The sequence below is a fragment of the Penaeus japonicus genome, unplaced genomic scaffold (genome assembly GCF_977035675.1).
Source record: "Penaeus japonicus unplaced genomic scaffold, GWHDUDI00000001_assembly GWHDUDI00000015, whole genome shotgun sequence".
NCBI lineage: Eukaryota > Metazoa > Arthropoda > Malacostraca > Decapoda > Penaeidae > Penaeus > Penaeus japonicus.
The window spans coordinates 119,211-137,283 of record NW_028234417.1 but is presented as its reverse complement, the minus strand read 5'-3'; the positions used below and the strand labels follow the sequence as shown (position 1 = coordinate 137,283).

The 18,073-nt window shown below is 42.7% G+C and overlaps 2 pseudogenes; both read right to left on the bottom strand.

Moving 5' to 3' along the window:
- Positions 1–3,199: 3,199 nt before the first annotated feature.
- LOC147470341 (5.8S ribosomal RNA) lies at positions 3,200–3,367 on the bottom strand (annotated as a pseudogene).
- Positions 3,368–3,883: 516 nt separating this feature from the next.
- On the bottom strand, positions 3,884–5,669 carry LOC147470340 (small subunit ribosomal RNA; annotated as a pseudogene).
- Between the last annotated feature and the right edge of the window lie 12,404 nt (positions 5,670–18,073).

Below are 18,073 nucleotides of genomic sequence, written 5' to 3'. Positions count from 1 at the left end.
TACCGGACTGGAAACGTGCCAAAGTGATCCATGAAGGATTCAATCAATTAAAGAGAAAAATGATGGAAGCTGCATACATCGCGACGTAGAAGAATATGAACACAGCGTCAGGTCGCTTCAAATTATCAAAGGTCGCGATTGGGGATCGGCCCAATCACTTTCATTGCGCCCGTGGGTTTAGTGCGCCCATTGACTCGCATACATGTTGGACTCCTTGGTCCGTGTTTCAAGACGGGTCGGGTGGAGGATCGACTCTTTGCACGCCGCGAAGGCAAAACAAACCGGGCGGCGTTTATAGCCGGCCCGGCGCCCCGGAGGAGTGACCGTCGGGGGAGCAAGACGAGGACGCCGGGGGATCCCCGGACGAGCGCGCTGGAACGCCGCGGCGACAGAGGGGCGAGAAACCCCATCTCCCGACACGCAGCACGCGCCGCCGGTTCCTGCCAGAACCCGGGCCTCAGACGCCCCAAACCCCAACGCGTCGCGGCGACCTACTGCGGGGGGAAGATCGCCCGCCGGCGCCGGGCAGGCGGCGGGACGCGCCCCCCTGCCTCCCCCGACCCCGAAGGATCGAGAGAAAGGCCGCAGGGCCCGGAGAACGGACCCGCAGCCGCCAACTAAACCCGCTGCCGTCTCCCGGACAAACCGTCGAACTGAATCCCCCCAGTTCGATCTTCGAATCTCCGCCCGTTTAGCCTCTTAACGGTTTCACGTTCTCTTGAACTCTCTCTACAGGGTTCTGTTTCAACTTTCCCTCACGGTACTTGTTCGCTATCGGTCACGTGGTCGTATTTAGCCTTAGATGGAGTTTACCACCTGCTTTAGGTTGCGGTTTCAGGCAACCTGACTCTAAGGAGAGGCCCGTTCCGCACTCCCGAAACCCCCCTCCCCGCGAACGAGGAAGGGTACGACTTCCGCCACACGGGCCTGACACCCTCCCTGGGTATTGGAGTCATTCATGCACAACTTGGGCGGTGCGGGAGCGCGTGCAGGACCTCTCCCCAACGCCAGCACCCCTCGAGCCCCCTGTTAAGGGACGCGAGGCTTTGCGCTGGGCTCTTCCCGTTTCGGTCGCACTTACTCAGGGAATCCCGGTTGGTTTCTTTTCCTCCGCTCATTAATATGCTTAAATTGGGCGGGTCATCTCCCTCCACTCGAGGTCGTCAAGAAGAAGAATGACAAGCATTCACAGAGCTTTAGCGAGCCCCAGAACGCGAGACAAGACCAGCGCAGTCCTTCCATGGCGGGGGGGCGGCTGCTGCTCACCCCCCCGGCTCACGCAACGGCGGCATGGCCAGCGACTGGCTCGCTCGCGAGGGACTCGCTGCTTGCTCTTCCCCCTTCTTTTTCGCCGGCCGAAAATCGGCCGCCCAAGGCATAAAAGAAAAAGGGTCCAAGATGGCTCATTCGCTTTTTTCCTCGCTCACTCTCTCACCCAGACATTGGGAAGCCAAAACTCCTCCTGCCACCGCTCACTGTCATCATCAAGCTCGCTCGCGCACTCTCTCTTGCGTCAGCTCCCTCTGGTGCGACGGGGGGCCGGGTAGGGGAGGACGGTCAAGGGAACACCTGGGCGTATAGGGGCGCGCCTCGCGGCCTCGCCCCATCCCCAGGGCCCGCACCTCCTTATGCAGCGCCTCGACCCAAACCAATCGCCCGCGCCCGCGCCGTCGCACGCTCAAAAACCGAGACCCACGAACACCCTAAGCCTTCCAAGCAGGTTTGTCGTCCTGGTCAAGGAAACGGGGACGTGACGGGGGAGAGAGACACGGCCGTCTCTTCCCGCCGCCTCTGGTGCGACGGGGGCCGGGTAGGGGAGGACGGTCAAGGGAACACCTGGGCGTATAGGGGCGCGCCTCGCGGCCTCGCCCCACCCCCAGGGCCCGCACCTTCTTATGCAGCGCCTCGACCCAAACCAATCGCCCGCGCCCGCGCCCGCCGCACGCTCAAAAACCGAGACCCACGAACACCCTAAGCCTTCCAAGCGGGTTTGTCGTCCTGGTCAAGGAAACGGGGAAGGGGGACGGGGACGTGACGGGAGAGAGACACGGCCGTCTCTTCCCGCCGCCCTTTTTTGGATTAGCCGGCTAGCCGTCCACTACCGACGAGGAGAGCCGGAGCTTTTTTCTTCTTTTTTTTTTTTTCTGGCGACAGGTTACCTCCGCCCAGCCGGGGAGGTGGGGGGTTAAGGACGGTCATGGGAACACCTGGACGTATGGGGGCGCGCCATGCGGCCTCGCCCCACCCCCAGGGCCCGCACCTTCTTATGCAGCGCCTTAACCCCGCCAACAGAGACTTTGGCGCGGAGCGGCTCCTCAACCCAAAAGCAATAACCGGCCCAAGCCGGCTAAAGCCTTTTCTTGACATTTCTCTCTCGTCAGACACTGGTCTGGTCTGGCCTAGCCGGCCCTGCCTGCTCGCCTGCCAGCCTGCTTCCCAACGCGCTCCAGCACACGCACCCCTCCGAGCCCTTGAGAGAGCCTCCTCCCTCTTTTCCTTTGCCGTCACAGGGGCGGCAGACGGAGCGAGCGAGAGAGAGAGACCCCTCGCGGAGGAGGGGGGAGGGAGGAGCGGCAAAAAGAGAAGAGGCCGGCGCTGGCTGGCTGGCTGGCTGGCCGGGCAGAGGGGAGGAACCTCTCCGGCTTACATCCCCCGGGTAGAAGGAAGGAGGAGGAGGAGGAGGGCGGCGGCGGGGGGTCTTGCGACCATCGCGCGCCGCCCGGCGAACCATCGCTCATCGAGGAATAGGGTCTTAAGGGAACGTCTGGACAACGCAAGGGACTTTAGCGAGGCGGGGACGTGGAGAACAACCTCCCACACCTCTCTCCCGAGCGCCTTCCTTCGGAAGTCCAGCGAACTCCCCAGGGCGCCTAGCGGTGCAAAGGCAAAGGGGACGAGCCCCCCGGCCTCGCACCCACGGCAAGGTCAACAGCCCGCCGTCGCTAATGGACGACGGGCCCCATGGTGCTTAGCAGGCCTCCACACCTTGGCCAGCTTCTGGGGGCCGCACGCATGCATGCATGCAGTCCCCCGCCCGCATGCATGCATGCAGTCCCCCGCCCGCTGGCTGTCCGGCACGGAGGCCCCCGCACGGCGATCTTTCGCCTCACTCTCAACAGAAACACTGTGTCGGCCTACCGGAGAACGGGCGGCGGGGGGCGCCGCAGCCGGCCATACTGTCTCCCGGTAGGCAACGTCACGACACTCGAGGGAGGGTGGCGGCCGTCCTTCGAAGAAGGCACAGGGCCGCCGCAATGTGCGTTCGACACGTCGATAGAATCACGGGACAATTGTGATAGCCATCAGACTACGCTTTTTGCCGCGGTCTTCCTCGACCCACGAGCCAAGTGATCCCCCGTTAAGAGTCTTGGGGAGTTTTTTTTCGAGTTCGCACGCGACTCGCTCGCCTCCCACCCGACCAGGGGCCGAGGGGAAGTAAACAACTCGTTTGAAAAAACAAAAGCTAAGCACAGACCGCGACACGGACGTCGTCGATCCCAGCTGGCCACGAAAAGTCCCGGTAACCCAGGCGGGGCGGGAAAGAGATTAACTTTGGGGTTCGGCGCCTCCACCTTTTTTTAAGCTCCACCCGCCTCTTTTCCCTCCTACGGCGAGAGAGAGAGAGACAGAGGGGTACCAGAGCCTATCATAAGGAGGAGGAGAGCCGGGAGCCGTCCCGAGAGCCCCCCGTAATGGCGTTCGAAAGAAGAAGAAGAAGGGCCGATGCACGGTACGTCCACCGCTGCATTATTTCCTTCGACAGGGCCCGCCCTTCCAAGCCGGGAGGGGTCCTCACGGCCCCCTCTCGACGGACCGCGATTGGGCAAGCCAGCCAAAAGCTAGCGAGCACTCTCGATCGATCGAACGAACGATCTCGGGTCGGTAATGATCCTTCCGCAGGTTCACCTACGGAAACCTTGTTACGACTTTTACTTCCTCTAAATGACCCAGCTTGGACACCTTTCCGTCGACCCGAGGGCGCTGACTGACGGGCAGCAGCGGCTCCAAGGGCGCCAGTCCGGTGCCCTCACTAGACCATTCAATCGGTAGTAGCGACGGGCGGTGTGTACAAAGGGCAGGGACTAAATCGGTGCAATCTGGTGAATTGCGCCTACTGGGAATTCCTCGTTCATGGGGAACATTTGCAAGCCCCAATCCCCTTTACGGACAGCTTTCACGAGGTTACCCGCTCCTCTCGGAGCGGGTACAGCTCGCTGAACTCTCCATTGTAGCGCGCGTGCGGCCCAGAACATCTAAGGGCATCACAGACCTGTTATGGCTCAATCTCTCGTGCGGCTAGTATATTTTTTGCTGCCGCTTATCCCTCTAAGAAGAAGATTGCGAAGCGGACGCCAGTTTCCGAAGCCGGGGCGAACACCGCGACGGAGGAGCAGCCACGCGCCACGAGGCAGAACCCCGCACGCGCAACCACCGCCGCCCGCGCGCGGGCCGCACCCGGCCCGGCTTTAGGGACTCGTCGCCGCCCTGGAAGGCGGCGCGAGGACGAGAGCCGTCGACTATTTAGCAGGCTAGAGTCTCGTTCGTTATCGGAATTAACCAGACAGATCACTCCACCAACTAAGAACGGCCATGCACCACCACCCACCGAATCGAGAAAGAGCCTTCATTCTGTCAATCCTTCCGGTGTCCGGGCCTGGTGAGTTTCCCCGTGTTTCGTTCTTGATCAATGAAAACATCCTTGACAGATGCTTTCGCATTAGGTCGTCATGCGACGGTCTAAGAATTTCACCTCTGGCGTCGCAGTACGAATGCCCCCGTCTGCTTCTCTTAATCATTACCTCGGGTTCCGAAAAACCGACAAAATAGAACCGAGGTCCTCTTCCATCATTTCATGCAAGACCATTCGGGCTGTAAGCAATCGTCAGCCTGCTCTGAGCACTAATTTTTTCAAAGTAAACGTGCCGGCCACAAGGGGACACCCGGTTAAGGGCATACAAACCCCCTGCAAGCCGGCGGGGACACAGCTCGGAACCCGGTAGTGACCGCCGCTAAGGCGGACCGCCGGTCCGGAGCAGAGTTCCAACTACGAGCGTTTCAACCGCAACAACTTTAATATACGCTAGTGGAGCTGGAATTACCGCGGCGGCTGGCACCAGACTTGCCCTCCACTTGATCCTCATACAAGGATTTAAAGTGTACTCATTCCAATTGCGAAGCCCCGTTCGGGGCTCGCAACAATATTTTTCGTCACTACCTCCCCGTGCCGGGAGTGGGTAATTTGCGCGCCTGCTGCCTTCCTTAGATGTGGTAGCCGTCTCTCAGGCTCCCTCTCCGGAATCGAACCCTGATTCCCCGTTACCCGTGATAGCCATTGTAGGCGTTTAACCTGCAATCGAGAGCTGATAAGGCAGACGCCTGCAGGATGCGGCGCCGACCCAACCCGTCAGGGAGGGGTCGTGCGCTCGGCAAAAGTTATTCTGTTTCACCAAGAGAGTCAGACGCGCGGCCCTAGCGAGCCGCGCGCCCAGGCATGTATTAGCTCTAGAATTACCACAGTTATCCAAGTAATGCGGTTCAGCAGAGATCCAATGAGTTGTATCTGATTTAATGAGCCGTCCGCGGTTTCGCCTTAAGTCGGCCTGTACTTACACATGCATGGCTTAATCTTTGAGACAAGCAATATGACTACTGGCAGGATCAACCAGGTAGCACATAGCAATAACAGCACACCAGTCGTCAACGACCCGCCGCCGCCGCTGCTGCCGCCCGCGCCACAGCGGAGGAGCCGGCGACGGAAGACGGGACCGTCTACCGATGGAGGCACAAGCTCTACTGCTCCCCGCCTTCTTCTTCCGCCTCCACCACCGCCACCTCTTCCTCCTTTTTTCGTTAGGTTAGGTTAGGTTTAGTTTAGGTTAGGTTAGGTTAGGTTTTAGGTTAGGTTAGGTTAGGTTAGGTTTAGGTTAGGTTAGGTTAGGTTTAGGTTAGGTTAGGTGTAGGTTAGGTTAGGTTAGGTAGGTTAAGGTTAGGTTAGGTTAGGTATATGGAATATTTGGACATTTCACTGATGTCAAATTTGGACTTGGCAAAAAATGGACGAAAAGTAAATATTGTCGGAATTTTGTTAGGTGTTGAGAAAAATTGGACAATTCACCGATGTCAAATTTTGGACACTGTAAAAAAATGGACGAATGGTAAACTGCTGAGAAAAATCGGACATTTCATCGATGTCAGATTTGGACATTACAAAAAATGGACGAATGGTAATTTGCTGAGAAAAATCGGATATTTCATCGATGTCAACTTTGGACTATATAAATAAAGATTTCATTAGTATTATGAAAAATACTACCTGGTAATTGCTTGTATATATATATATATATATGAATAAATACCTGTTACATAATGATTGAATCCTTCTATTTCTTGTACATGTAGATTCATACTAGAATGATGATATTAAAAAAAAAATGATGGATATTTCAACTTGTAAATTTTTGGACATTAGTCCAATATGAACATTTCAACTAGTAAATTTTTGGACATTGAAAAAAAATGGACATTTCAACTAGTAAATTTTTGGACATTGAAAAAAAAAAATGGACATTTCATCTTGTAAATTTTTGGACATTGAAAAAAAAAATGGACATTTCAACTAGTAAATTTTTGGACATTGAAAAAAAATGGACATTTCAACTAGTAAATTTTTGGACATTGAAAAAAAAAAATGGACATTTCAACTAGTAAATTTTTGGACATTAAAAAAAAATGGACATTTCAACTAGTAAATTTTTGGACATTGAAAAAAAAATGGACATTTCAACTAGTAAATTTTTGGACATTGAAAAAAAATGGACATTTCAACTAGTAAATTTTTGGACATTGAAAAAAAATGGACATTTCAACTAGTAAATTTTTGGACATTGAAAAAAAATGGACATTTCAACTAGTAAATTTTTGGACATTGAAAAAAAAAATGGCCATTTCAACTAGTAAATTTTTGGACATTGAAAAAAAAATAGACAAGTTAATATTTCAGATTTTTTTTATGATCAATAATTTGGATATTTCAACCTAGAAACATATATTATCATAAAATTTTAAGAGATAGAAAAGGAGTATTCTCTGTGGATTATAATTATATAATCAGATATACATCTTAATTATTATCATAAAATATAGAAATTGATATACCCTCATTAATCTTATCAAAGATAAAATACCATCTTCAATTATTAAACCTTTCTTAACAATAACATATTCATTAATAGTCTAATATTCATAAAAATAAATGAAATAAATATAATTCTGTAGTAATTATGATATGAAAAATATTGAAAGTAAACCAGCGCAATATAATACAGGGTATAAGAAAGTTAAATATACTTTACAATTCAAACTTCAACCAATCACATGCGCTCAACTGTGAAAGATTATAAGTAGTTGTTTATCGTTAATACCCTCTTTCAATAGTCGGACTAATTAGGATGCCTAAACAATCATTTACTAGGTAACAATCCCGTTACATAGTTGCGCTAATTAAAAGTCCGTTATATTCGTAATTATGTGAGGTGAAAAATATATGGACAACCTAGTCAATGTCAGACGTTAGCTTCTCGCAAACAATTCATTATAAGTGTTGTCTCCAAGAGTGCGCGACTTAGTTTTTTCGTTCATCGACGACGGATGGACTTTACCTTTCGAAAAAGAAAGAGAAAAAAAAGGAATCTATAAAGGTTAGTTTTATTTGACTATGTATATAATTGTTTATGTAGGTCTGATTTTTCAGTACTTTTTTAATGATTGAAATATGTAATTAATATATTAATTTTATATAATGAAATGACTAAAAAAAATTGTGCGCTTAGGGTATTTGTAAGAGATATGTTTTACTTTTACTGAAGCCAAGTGTTGATTTCGTTGTTTATAGTGTTAATTTCGTTGTTTATATTTATAATATTATTATAAATATGTAATATATATTTTAGAGGCAATGTCCGGAAAAGTAATACCGAATAATAGCATGAAGCAGGTAAAGGATATATTAAATATACCAAAAATGGATAGTCGAGCTAAATAGGATACCTAAACAATCATTTATTGGGTAACAGTCCCGTTATATAGTTACGCAAATTAAAAATACATTATATTCGTAATTATGTGAGGTAAAAAAATATGGACAACCTAGTCAATGTCAGACATTAGCTTCTCGTAAACAATTCATTATAGTTATTGTCTCCAAAAGTACGCGACTTAGTTTTTTTCATTCATCGACAACGGATGAACTTTACCTTTCGAAAAAGAAAAAAAAAAGAAATGAGACTATAAAGGTTAATTTTATCTGACTATGTATATAATTAATTATGTAGGTCAGATTTTTCAGTACTTTTTTTAATGATTAAAATATGTAATTTATATTCTATATTATATAATGACTAAAAAATAATTGTACGTTTAGGGTATTTGTAAGAGATTAGGTTAGGTTAGGTTAGGTTAGGTTTAGGTTAGGTTAGGTTAGGTTAGGTTAGGTTAGGTTAGGTTAGGGTTAGGTTAGGTTAGGTTAGGTTAGGTTAGGTTAGGTTTAGGTTAGGTTAGGTTAGGTTAGGTTAGGTTAGGTTAGGTTAGGTTTGGGTTAGGTTAGGTTAGGTTAGGTTAGGTTAGGTTAGGTTAGGTTTAGGTTAGGTTAGGTTAGGTTAGGTTAGGTTAGGTTAGGTTAAATTATAGTAGGTTAGGTTAGGTTAGGTTAGGTTAGGTTAGGTTAGGTTAGGTTTAGGTTAGGTTAGGTTAGGTTAGGTTAGGTTAGGTTAGGTTTAGGTTAGGTTAGGTTAGGTTAGGTTAGGTTAGGTTAGGTTAGGTTAGGTTAGGTTAGGTTAGGTTAGGTTAGGTTAGGTTAGGTTAGGGTTAGGTTAGGTTAGGTTAGGTTAGGTTAGGTTAGGTTAGGTTAGGTTAGGTTAGGTTAGGTTAGGTTAGGTTAGGTTAGGTTAGGTTAGGTTAGGTTAGGTTAGGTTAGGTTAGGTTAGGTTAGGTTAGGTTAGGTTAGGTTAGGTTAGGTTAGGTTAGGTTAGGTTAGGTTAGGTTAGGTTAGGTTAGGTTAGGTTAGGTTAGGTTAGGTTAGGTTAGGTTAGGTTAGGTTTAGGTTAGGTTAGGTTAGGTTAGGTTAGGGTTAGGTTAGGTTAGGTTAGGTTAGGTTAGGTTAGGTTAGGTTAGGTTAGGTTAGGTTAGGTTAGGTTAGGTTAGGTTAGGTTAGTTAGGTTAGGTTAGGTTAGGTTAGGTTAGGTTAGGTTAGGTTAGGTTTAGGTTAGGTTAGGTTAGGTTAGGTTAGGTTAGGTTAGGTTTAGGTTAGGTTAGGTTAGGTTAGGTTAGGTTAGGTTAGGTTAGGTTAGTTTAGGTTAGGTTAGGTTAGGTTAGGTTAGGGTTAGGTTTAGGTTAGGTTAGGTTAGGTTAGGTTAGGTTAGGTTAGGTTTTGTTTAGGTTAGGTTAGGTTAGGTTAGGTTAGGTTAGGTTAGGTTAGGTTGGGTAGGTTAGGTTAGGTTAGGTTAGGTTAGGTTAGGTTAGGTTAGGTTAGGTTAGGTTAGGTTAGGTTAGGTTTAGGTTAGGTTAGGTTAGGTTAGGTTAGGTTAGGTTTAGGTTAGGTTAGGTTAGGTTAGGTTAGGTTAGGTTAGGTTAGGTTAGGTTAGGTTCCTTACTTTGGTTGTCCTGTCGCAACTGCCTGATTCCTGAAAGAACTCGAAAAAAGAAATTACTAAAAGTTTTATTAGATGAAGATAGAAACATATAAGACATTTGACTGAGGACTAGATGAGAAGATACAACTCGCCTGTGGAAAAGGAGAATACTTAATACTCAGAAACTGTAGCTAAAGGGCTTTTTATATTGGATTCAGGTGAAAAACCTTCAACACCTGGTAGGGAAGCCCAGGGAACTGGGGTTCTATGCTACTATGTCTTAATTTTACTGAGTATATACATATATACATCTAAAAATCTCTCTAAAAAGTGGGGATTTTTTTGCCATTATTTGTATGCTTTTTATCTTTGTATATATATGTCTATATATTTTTCATCTGTTGTATTTTCATATTTTTGAAAATTATTAATTGTCTTATCGATTTTTTTAAAGCCAAAGGTTATCTTGGGTTAATCAATTCATATTTTCCTTTGTTTTCGTTATTTCTTTAAGAAATTATATATATATGCTCTAGATCCTTTATTAATTATTATTTGAAAATTTTCTATGAATCTTCAAAGATACTCGGTATATTTATTTTCATTAAGGTTATCTTGTTATTGCTCAACTCATTTTTCTATTTCTTTATATTCTTCTGTTATTTTTTTTCTTTTTGATATTCTAAATCTATTCTGTTATTTTTCATTTTAATATTCTGGATCTTTTCTCCTATTATTTTCACTTTGATATTTTTAATCTATTCAATTTTCTATTGTCATAGGGCATGATTTTTTTAGTTTCATTTTGTATTTAGGGAATTGGGGATCTTCCTCTATCGAGTAAATAGGCGGCTCTTTTATTTTTTCTAATGTTTTTCTGTTTTTATATTTTCTAGGTAATATCTTTCTTTATTATTTTTGCAGGTTATCTATAGCTTTTTAGATATATTTTTGTAGCTGTGAGAGGGTGCAGAAAGCCGGAGTCTGTGGGATGTGGGGTGCCTCTCCCAGTTCCTCTCTTTGTTGGCTGCCTGGAATGCACTCCTTACTCGCCTACTGCATTGTCTATATCTTTATTTATATTAATATTTGTAGTGGAAAGTCTATATGTTTCTCTTTTGTATTATTATATTTTTTATTTTTATGTGTACATACTGATTTTTCTTATTATGTCTAATTTTTTCTTTAGATCTTATTTCTAATATGAAAATCAATCTTGCCTTGTTTTATATATTTCGCTTTATGTTTCTTGCTCTGATATTTGCATAGGTTTATTTTGTCTGCATATTTTTTATATATGTGTGTGATATATATATTTCTCTATTTATAGTGTTTAGAAAATATTTGATTGCCGTCTTTTATTTTACTCTGATAATTATAAATATCCTCGTTTTTCCTTTTTGTTATTTGTTTGTTTCTTGCCTTGATATTATTCCTCACTAAGATTATAAATATATCTATATACATATTTTGCTGTCTATTTTTCACCTTCGATTGTATATATTATATTATATGTATATATTTGTTTATATATCTGTGTTTATTTATTTTGTATCTGTTTCTTGCCTTCATATTTTTATTCCTTATATGTGAACATATACATTTAAGTGTATATTTCTTGTTTAGGGTATTTAGTATGTTCATTTATTATCTTTTAGTCTTTCTGAGGTCTAGGAAATTGAGCTCTGACTAGATGATCTGCTATGGTCTTTCCTTTCCTCCAAGCTATCATGGGATGGGGGCCTGTAAATTTATTCTCCCACGGCTTTCCTTCTGCATTTTCTATTATCCATTCCCATATTTCTTTTAGGGAGTTATTCAGGACATTCTGCAGTGAAGGAGAGTATAGCATGGGAAAAATAAGGCGACCTAGTGGTGGTCTATTCTTTCTTTCTAAAAGGTTTTCTCTGTTCTCTTCACCAATTCTTTTCAGAGCAGATCCTAGGGTTCTGTTACAATATCCTCTTTTCTTGAAAAACATTACCATGTCTGCTAATGCCTTGTCTAATTTCTGTGGCTCACTCACTATTCTTTTGATTCTTAATGCCTGTGAATATGGCAAAGATTTCTTGAGGCTAGGTGGATGGCAGGATTGGAAGTGCAGGTATTGATGCGTGTTTGATGGTTTGTGGTACACTGTAGTTTGCACTTTTCCTTGGTCATCCAGATACACCATAGTGTCCAGGAATGGGAGTTCCTTTTTACTATATTCCACTGTGAATTTCAGATCAGGGTGTATCTTATTTACTTCTCCATAATATTCTAGAAGTTCATCCTCTGTGCCTGTGAAAATGCCAAATATGTCATCTATGTATCTATAGAAGACTGACGGCTGAGTTGTAAGCTTTTTCCTTTTAATTTCTATGCTTGCATGTACAAAGATTTCTGCAATTGCAACTGAGACTGAAGCTCCTATTGCTGTGCCTTTTCCTTGTCTATAGAAATTGTTATTAAATCTCAGGAGTGTGCCTTGCAGGACATGGTCTATACCCTCCTTAATTAGATAGGGAGGGGGAGCTATGATGTTGTACTCCATCCTCAGTTTTTCTCTTACATATGCATAATGTTTTTCATAGAAATTAGCCACGACCCATGCGGCTTCTTCTTGTGGGATGGAGGGATATAGAGATACTATATCAAAGGAAAATATTATTGTGCCTGGTGGAAAACTTGGCAGAGTGTTTATTTTCCTTAGGAAGGCTGTTGTATCCTGTAATCTTTCTGGTAAGAGGTCTAACAAAGGAGTAAGGTAAGTGGTTAGAAGTCTGTCTACTGGTCTTGTGGGGGCATTGCATCCGCTCAAGACTGGTCTACCTGGCCATAGCCCTGTTTCTGGGTCCTTCTTTTTGTGGGTTTTAGGTAATATGTACCAATGTGGGATAGAAGGGTCATGTTCCAATAGGGCGTCTCTTTGGCTTGCTAGAAAACTTCTTCTTACTCCTTTAGAATTTTGTGAGTTGTCTAGTGTATGAAACCTATTCACCAGAATTTTACTTTCCCTTTTAACTGCTTGTAGGGCTTCATTTGGGTTATTCAGGGCAATATATGTTTCAGTATCTGAGAGGTGTGCTTCCCCATTAGTATGTAACTTTCTTTTTTCAGAACTACCAATGCTCCGTCCTTGTCTGCTTTCTTAATGACAAGGTTTTGGTTTTGAGCTAAGTCCTTAAAAGCTGTCATCTCCTTTTTGCTCATGTTAGGGTGACATCCTTTTAGGATTCTTTCTCCTACATCCATGGTTTCACAGTGCACCATGGTTTCTAAACCTGGTAGTTTTTTGGTAGGAGGATTTTCTCTCTGTTTTCTAGGGAGTTGCGGAGGTATTTTTTTCTTATCTTTATTTTCTTCATATTCTATTCCTCCATTGCTTGGCATAAGAGAGTCGGTGAATCTTTTGTTTATTTGCTCTTTTAATCTATTCATTGAGCTTCCCAGATTCTCCAAAAGTGATTTCTTTGGTGGAGGACCTGGTACAAAAGATCTCCCTTTACTGAGAACAGAGAGTTGGGTTCTGGTTAGGGGCACCTCAGATACAATTAGATCCTTCCCCACCTGCTGTATCCTTCTCCTTGCCACTGTTCTCCTCCTCTTTGCCCTTGGGCCCACTGGTAGTTTCCTCTTTGCGGAGATCTGCCATATCTCTGCTGTGGTCTCCATGGCTGTGGGTGAGTTTCCCAGTGTGGGGGTTGCCCATTGTATCTCTGGAGGGGGTGATACCTGTGTTGGTATTCCCTGTTTATCCTCCATGTTTGGTTTTGGGGGGCTTCCCTCCATGACTGGGGGTATCTCCTCCTGTCTGGATTCCACCTCCTCTGTGGTGGTGCCTGAAAATGGTTTTGTTCCCTGGGGTGGGGGGCTCTGTTTGGGGCAGTGTGGCCATTTCTCTTTTTCTGCGGAGCCCTTGAGGGAGGCTGTTGCCTGAGGTTTTTTTGTTCTCTTTTGTTTTGGGCTGCTTGTTCTGGTGGGTGATTCTTGGCTTTCTGGGATACAGCTTTTTTCTTTTGTATTTCTACGTTTTTTGAGTCTGTTTTCTTGTTTTTCTTTTCTTTTTCTGCTTTTCTGTTTGCAAACTGCCTGAAGGACTTCCAAGTCTCTGGGTCTTTCTTTTTCTTTGGGCCTGTTTCTTTTTCACTTTCTCTTTCCTTTGCCTCCTGACATTCTTGTTCATTCACTCTTTCTGGCTCTTTGTTGTCACTTTTGGTCGTTTCTGTGTTCGTGATTTTCTCATTTAAATTCGCGATCACTTTTTCCAACTGTCCTACTGCTCCTATTACTTTTTCTAGGAGATTATTGCAGGCATCCTCTCTTTCCTTAAGTCTAGATGGGCAGGGGGGAGAGGATGGGGTTGGTACAAAGAGCTCTAGTGTGCCTGGGCTTCTTATTGAATTATTTAGAGGAAGTGATATCTGGGTATCTTCCTCATTTCCCTGTGGCATGTCTATTTCTATAGGGGTGTCTATTTCCTGCGGGTTTTCCCCTGTGTTTGTTTCCACCTGGTTTTCTTCTGTGTTAGGTGGTGGGGTTGGCAAAGCCCCTCTTTCTGCATTGTTTTCTTCATTTTCTTCTGTTTCTCTATTGGCTGAATTATTCTCTATGTTTATTTCTTGGTTTTCTACTGTGGGAGGCTCTTTTGTTTCCATCCTAGAATTGATACCTATATCTTTCATACACTCTAGGACCATGTTCTTTTCCTCCGTTGACATTGTCATACTGGTTTTTTCTTTCATGTATCTTATGAGGGGTGTCTCTTCATGTAGGATGTAGTGGTTATCATTTGGGGGCTGTAACTTATCAATCTTTTTAGCTGCAAGTTTTCCTCTCTTGAATGCATCATGGCAGATCCTTCTGTGAGAGTGGGGGTAGGTACTTCTTAGCCTGTTTTTTTCTTTTATGATTTTCCTACGCACTTCAACTGTGCTTGCCCTTATTGCTGCTGCCATTAGCCCTTGCCATCTTCTTGCAGCTCCTTGCAAGATCAGTTCTCCCATCTCAATTACCCACATAGGTGGTAGATGTTTCATATTCTCATCTATGTTACTTAGTGTGAGGTTGAATCTGTCCGTCACACCTTTCAGTTCACACCTATCTAAGTATCTTACTATTGCTCTTTGGATTGCTTCTTCCTTGTATAACTTTGTCATGTTTTTCACTTCTGTTTCTTCATCCTGAGCAGAGAGTGGGGGATGATCTTGCAAATTAAATATTTCATCCGTGAAAGGGTCTTCTGGGAAGCCTAGCTGTACTTCTCCTCCTAGTAATAGAGGTGCCAGAGGACATGCTTGGATAGCTGGGCTTGTGTTTGCCCAAGCTGATGGGTGAGTCCACCCCCCTGTTAATGCTAAGGGGTTCTGTAATAGGGATTCTTTTACTTTTTCTCCTATGGCCTGCAGTCTCACCGCTTCCATACTACTACCTACTGTTGAGACAAGATCATCAATATAGCCTTCTTCTACAGGGACATTAGAAGGTCTGTGGTTTTGTTCAGCCTGTCTGAGGCTTGCTCTAGTTAGAGGCATATTATTAGTTTGTCAGCTTTTAGGTTTTTAGTAATATAAATGTTTTTTGTTCACTTGTTTTTATTTATCCTATAACTTTTTTACACTGTTACTCCTTATTTTATAGACTCTTGTAATATTCTAGTCTTCCTTTCTTCTTTTCCAGGTTCCTGAGGGTCAGAGCTAAAAATTTCTGTTTGTTTCTTTCAAAAGGCAGTTTTCCTGTTCTGATCTATGGGAAGGTCGTTCATCGAGTTCTTCCAACTGATGTTTTTCCTTACTGGCAATAGATCTTCAACCACAGGGTCTTCTAGCTAAGTTTCCTTTTAGGGAACCTGTACTGGGGGGCAAGGAGAGGAGCTTAGCTCTGTTCAGACTTGATAATTAACACCGAGTTATAATTTTTGTCTTGCTGGGCCAACACAGACAATTTTCTTTCAGTTTTTCTTTGTAAATAGTCCCTAAAAAGGACTGGTCATGTGCAACTTATCTTTCAAGCTTGTCTTGCTGGGCTTACAAGAACAAGGAGTATCAGGAAAATGGTAGTTTCTATAGGAATAGTATAACAAGTAAAACTTCCATGTACTTCCTTAATCTAACAGTCATACTCGAGCACTAGCGCTTTCAGCCAGAGGCTTCATCAGGTTAGGTTAGGTTAGGTTGGGTTAGGTTAGGTTAGGTTAGGTTAGGTAGGTTTGGTTAGGTTAGGTTAGGTTTAGGTTAGGTTAGGTTTAGGTTTAGGTTAGGTTAGGTTTAGGTTAGGTTAGGTTTAGGTTTAGGTTAGGTTAGGTTTAGGTTAGGTTAGGTTAGGTTAGGTTAGGTTAGGTTAGGTTAGGTTAGGTTAGGTAGGTTAGGTTAGGTTAGGTTAGGTTAGGTTAGGTTAGGTTGGTTAGGTTAGGTTAGGTTAGGTTAGGTTAGGTTAGGTTAGGTTAGGTTGGTTAGGTTAGGTTAGGTTAGGTTAGGTTAGGTTAGGTTAGGTTTAGGTTAGGTTAGGTTAGGTTAGGTTAGGTTAGGTTAGGTTAGGTTAGGTTAGGTTAGGTTAGGTTAGGTTAGGTTAGGTTAGGTTAGTTAGGTTAGGTTAGGTTAGGTTAGGTTAGGTTAGGTTAGGTTAGGTTAGGTTAGGTTTGGTTAGGTTAGGTTAGGTTAGGTTAGGTTTAGGTTAGGTTAGGTAGGTTAGGTTAGGTTAGGTTTAGGTTAGGTTAGGTAGGTTAGGTTAGGTTAGGTTAGGTTTAGGTTTAGGTTAGGTTAGGTTAGGCTAGATTAGGTTAGGTTAGGTTAAGTTAGGTTAGGTTCCTTACTTTGGTTGTCCTGTCCGCAACTGCCTGATTCCATGAAAAGAACTCGAAAAAAGAAATTACTAAAATTTTATTAGATAAAGATAGAAACATATAAGACATTTGACTGAGGACTAGATGAGAAGATACAACTCGCCTGTGGAAAAGGAGAATACTATAATACTCCAGAAACTGTAGCTAAAGGGCTTTTTATATTGGAATTCAGGTGAAAAACCTTCAAACACCTGGTAGGGAAGCCCAGGGAACTGGGGTTCTATGCTACTATGTCTTAATTTTACTGAGTAATATACATATATACATCAAAAATCTCTCTAAAAATAGGGGATTTTTTTGCCATTATTTCGTATGCTTTTTATCTTTGTATATATATGTCTATATATTTTTCATTTGTTGTATTTCATTTTTTTGAAAAAATATTAATTGTCTTATCGATTTTTTTTAAAGCCAAAGGTTATCTTGGTTTAATCAATTCATATTTTCCTTTGTTTTCGTTATTTCTTAAGAAAATTATATATATATGCTCTAGATCCTTTATTAATTAATATTTGAAAATTTTCTTGTAATCAGTATGAATCTTCAAAGATACTCGGTATATTTATTTTCATTAAAGGTATTTGGTTATCTTGTTATTGGATTCCTCAATCTCATTTTTCTATTCTTTATATTCTTCTGTTATATTTTTCTTTTTGATATTCTAAAATCTATTCTGTTCTGTAATTTTTCTTTTTATTTTAATATTCTGGATCTTTTCTCCTATTATTTTCACTTTGATATTTTTAATCTATTTCAATTTTCTATTGTCATAGGGCATGATTTTTTTTTTTTGAGTTTCATTTTGTATTTAGGGAATTGGGGATCTTCCTCTATCGAGTAATTAGGCGGCTCTTTTATTTTTTCTAATGTTTTTCTGTTTTTATATTTTCTAGGTAATATCTTTCTTTATTATTTTGCAGGTTATCTATAGCTTTTTAGATATATTTTTGTAGCTGTGAGAGGGTGCAGAAAGCCGGAGTCTGTGGGATGTGGGGTGCCTCTCCCAGTTCCTCTCTTTGTTGGCTGCCTGGAATGCACTCCTTACTCGCCTACTGCATTGTCTATATCTTTATTTATATTAATATTTGTAGTGGAAAGTCTATATGTTTCTCTTTTGTATTATTATATTTTTTATTTTTATGTGTACATACTGATTTTTCTTATTATGTCTAATTTTTTCTTTAGATCTTATTTCTAATATGAAAATAAATCTTGCCTTGTTTTATATATTTCGCTTTATGTTTCTTGCTCTGATATTTGCATAGGTTTATTTTGTCTGCATATTTTTTATATATGTGTGTGATATATATATTTCTCTATTTATAGTGTTTAGAAAATATTTGATTGCCGTCTTTTATTTTACTCTGATAATTATAAATATCCTCGTTTTTCCTTTTTGTTATTTGTTTGTTTCTTGCCTTATTATTCCTCACTAAGATTATAAATATATCTATATACATATTTTGCTGTCTATTTTTCACCTTCGATTGTATATATTATATTATATGTATATATTTGTTTATATATCTGTGTTTATTTATTTTGTATCTGTTTCTTGCCTTCATATTTTTATTCCTTATATGTGAACATATACATTTAAGTGTATATTTCTTGTTTAAGGTAT